Genomic DNA, 4,195 nt, shown 5'->3' with positions numbered 1-4,195 from the left:
TCTTTATCTAGGAAAGTTGGGGCTCAGATGTTAACTGCTTCCCGATTGCAGCAAAGAAGCCGATGTTTGTGTTACAAAAGCCTTTCTGCAGGATTGCTGTGTGACGATGGATTTTGAACAGCAATCAGGCTGCACAAAAATGCCCTCACATGACTTTACCTGAGGGTGGAGAGTCCGGAGTACATTTGTGTCTTACCCACCAGCTCAACATCTTTATCGTTGGCTCAGATAAATGATATTTGCAGGAACCTCCCAATCAAATTTGCTGATTCGCAGCACTTGATGGAACTGGCCGGGCCGATGACAGCGAGCTTTAGAGTGTAACCACACTTGCCTCTCCTCACACTGCTTGCCGGTGGAGGGAAATAGCTGAATACTCTGCCGATGGAGACAACTTAGTCCAAGCAGAAGGGATACACAGTACTGTTCTGTGAACAAGGAGACAAAATGACAAGGCAATATTCTGAAAACACTTTGATGCTTAAAAATCTGAGAACAAATTGGGATGTAGTTGGACCTGACCGAATCTCAGCTGGTTTGGTGTTGGCAATGTAAGAGTGTCCAGGGCATGATCTTCGCTCAGCAGCTTGTGTTAATACTGGCATGGGAGAATGTCTTACTTCAAGTTGCCATCGAGCCTTGGTTGTTTGACTTCACTTTTGCTCGGTCGTCCTATCAACTGTCTGATAAAAAGATGTAAATCATTAAGTTGTACCCTTTAAAATAACTTTGAGTTTTGGGGTCAGAAGTGTCATTGTAGTGGGCATGGCACAGTACCACATGTGGTGAAAGTGAAACATGTGTTAGAGGATGTTCACCCACAGAATCCCACTCTGAATAAATCCACCATCTGGATATTCGCACAGATCTGGGTGTGAAACTTTAGGAAGTGGGGACGTGAAATGATTGAAAACAGCACTGAACAGGTTGATGAGAATGGTGTGGTATATGAGGAATATCAACAATAAAGGTCATTTGGAAAGTTGGGGCAGGACTCCTTGGAGAGCAGAAGGCCAAAAGCTGGTCTTGTTCAACCTTTCCAAAACATGAGTAGGTTAGACAGAGGGAATAAGGAAGGGGGAATGCTCCCTACGCCTGAAAGGATCGAGAACGATTCGGCAGAGTTTTAAAGATATTAGTAAAAGAAGAAAAATGTACATGAGGAGAAATGTTTTCACATAGGGAATGGTTAGGGTCTGACATTGACAAAGACGCAGTTTCAATCGAGTTGTTGAAAAACTAATTCAATGTTCATGTTGAAAGCAAAAATGTGTAGAGTTACAGGGAGAAGGCAAGAGAATGATACGAAAAGAGAAGCACTTTATCTCTGTAGAGAGCCAGCACAGCTAAGGTGTTTTGTTACACATTTGTGATTCGGACTGGAATCACAGTTCGACCAACAGGATGTAGGGAGTTAAACAACGGTGATAGTGGCAAAGCCGGGACACATGACACAATAGAAGGTTATCCAGCACGTACATGTCACAGGGAGGATGGCGCTGTCTGAAAATCCTGCAGGATGTTCTGCGGATCAGACACAGGAAATTTCACTATTCAAACAGAATAAGCCCGATGAAGGGGTGCCAAGGAGCCGGAGGCGCCTGCTTCAGAACTCAATTACGAAAGAAGCTTAGGCTCGAGTCCCCACTCTGCAATTTCTATGGCTGCGGCGTGTTGAAATAATAAGCAGGATCGGGAGTTTGCTTTATGGATACGGGGGTCAGTGTCCATCTTATCATGATCGTGTTCGCCTCTCACATGGTAAATCGCGAGCTCAAGCTGCATTACGTTCCTGGCAAGTTGAGCTTGTACTGGAACCGAATGCAGACTGGTATTTCATCGCTGTTGTGAAACAAAGTCCTGAGGTGACTCGACTCGCCCTAATTTGGTTTTCTGGCGAATGGAAAAATCGTTCCGATGAATTTCGGTGTCATATGTTATTGAATTTCCCCCATTTCCTTCATTTCCGTCCTGGAAGGGACAGTCAAGACTGTGATCTAATCGAGACTGTGAGTGGTGAAAATCACTTTTTATGGCCCATTCTTATGAGGTTCTTTCTTTCTCTCTTTTCAGCATTGACTGGAAAATGGTGGTGGATGCCACCGAGCCTCCGCAGTGGCAACTGCGGCTTGTTTCTGTAGTGTAGTAGTCATCACATTCGCCTTACGCACGAAAGGTCCCCAGTTCGAAACTGGGCAGAAACTGCTTTGTTCTTCAACTGCAGCATTTAACATGGACAAGAACGGAGCTTTCTTGCTTGCTCTCCCATCTGCAAACTGCCTTCGAATTTGCTTGAACAAATCTGCTCTCGTAGTGAAATGTAATGTAACTCCATTTAATTACTGTGCAAAGTATTGTAATTTTTTCTCCAAATTAGTTATGATCATATGCCATTCTGTTTGAGAGTGTAGTTACCGCCTTCTGATCCTTCCACGAAAAGCAGGACCGCATTTGAATTCCTTGCGCAGGCGGCCCGTTTCCAAGACAGGGAAGAAGCTGATGCGCTGGTGTCACAGCGCACCACGGATTCCTGAACTAGTCGGTCTGTCAAATGTACCCCCAAAGTCGTCTATGAAAGACATCATTTGGAAGCTGTCTGTCGTTATTCAACGTGCGAGAGTTGTCACCAGAAGTCCTGAATCATGTTTTGGAGCAGTTCGCACGTTAGTGGCTCATTCAATCAGCAACAGCAATGAAAGAAATTGCACTCTCAGGGGAACCTCTGCACCTGTGCTGTCATAGCGTCGCTCGTATTAAGGTGCGCCACGTGATATAAGCCACGTTGGAACTGAAACGGAGGAATCGACAGCGAGGCTACAGAATGACATCGCATCCATTTGGTTTTCTTTAAATCACTGACGAGCAGGAAAATGTAAACGGGGAGGGCGAGTGGGGAAGTGAGGCAGTTGCAGCTCTGGTGAAATTCCTTCTTTGTGATTCACTCAGCAACCAGAGACGTGTGAAGATGACTCAGACGTGAGAGCTCTTCACATCGAGAACAAAAAGCACTCAAGGGCAGTTAGCACCTCTTCCGGAGAGGGGGGTGGGTGAGCTAATTACCTTTTAACTTCTGTTACTACGTTCAGAAACTGTCTTTTAGATTGATGTGAAACAGACACAGTGACTGAAACGATGCTGCGCGGTATGATGTGGAACACGGCCTGCTCAGCTTTGTGCATTTTCCCTGTATTCCGGTGTGTTTCATGTTCCGTCTAAACTTGAAAGTCGTCCAGTTTCGAGCAATGGGTGAAATCATTTAGCAAAGCAAGAATCGAAATTGCAGTAATGTCAAGCAGCTCATGGTTATTTGACCAAATCATAAGTGAACCTATATTCTCACGCACTCACAGATACATTTATAGTTGAAAATGGTCTGAGAAGATAGACTCAGCTTCCCATTGATTTTTGTCTGGATTGATGGGCTATCAATATCTGCTGCGAAATTGACATTGTAGCCGGGCACATCCCAGCAGCTGTGCGAGTCGGAGAGGGATCATGGAACCCTTTTCATGTGACCTTGCATCTGTTGTTATGCAGGAGCACAATTGGAAATGCAAGAAAGTGGGGCTCGGGATCGATTCGTAGTGTGGCCGAGCGGTCTAAGTCGCTGTATCCAGATTCCAGGCTCGAAGGGGGCGTGGGTTCGAATCCCGGTACTGCCGTTCTAGCTTATCAACTCCAACGCTGCAGCATTGTTCAAATGCTGTCTCCATCCCCACTGTACGTTAATGCTAAAAACAAAAGTTGAATGGGTTTGCTTCCCAGGGAATTAACTGTGTTGTGGGTAACTGCCAAATATTTCAAAGTGTCTCGGTTGTCGTGATTGTGTTCGCCTCCCCCGCAGAAAATCGCCATCAGTTCTGCCGTTCCAGGCAAATAGAGCTTTTACTGGAACCGAATGGAGACTGTTATTTCATCGCTGTTGTGAAACAAAGTCCTACGGTGACTCTACTCGTTGTTATTTGGCTTTCTGGCTAATGGGAAAATCGTTCCAATGAAGTTCGATGTCATACGTTATTGAATTTCTCCCATTTCCTTCATTTCCGTTGTGGAGACATCGGAAGGGAAAGGTAATCTAATCGAGACTGTGATTGATGAAATTCACTTTTTATGGCCAATTCTTATCAGCATTGTCTGGAATCTCTTTACAGCATTGTCTGGAAAATGGTGGTGCACTCAGGCTGCAGTATGTTTG

The 4,195-nt window shown here is 45.1% G+C and overlaps 1 non-coding gene across 1 annotated transcript; it reads left to right on the top strand.

Annotated features, from left to right (window-relative positions):
• Positions 1 to 2,131: 2,131 nt before the first annotated feature.
• On the top strand, positions 2,132 to 2,204 carry trnav-uac. The gene has a single exon. It is a non-coding gene; the product is annotated as a tRNA-Val (tRNA).
• The last annotated feature ends 1,991 nt before the right edge of the window (positions 2,205 to 4,195 follow it).

The sequence above is a fragment of the Chiloscyllium plagiosum genome, unplaced genomic scaffold (genome assembly GCF_004010195.1).
Source record: "Chiloscyllium plagiosum isolate BGI_BamShark_2017 unplaced genomic scaffold, ASM401019v2 scaf_55157, whole genome shotgun sequence".
Lineage (NCBI taxonomy): Eukaryota > Metazoa > Chordata > Chondrichthyes > Orectolobiformes > Hemiscylliidae > Chiloscyllium > Chiloscyllium plagiosum.
The sequence above is the reverse complement of the archived record's forward strand: the minus strand, read 5'-3'. Positions and strand labels throughout refer to the sequence as shown.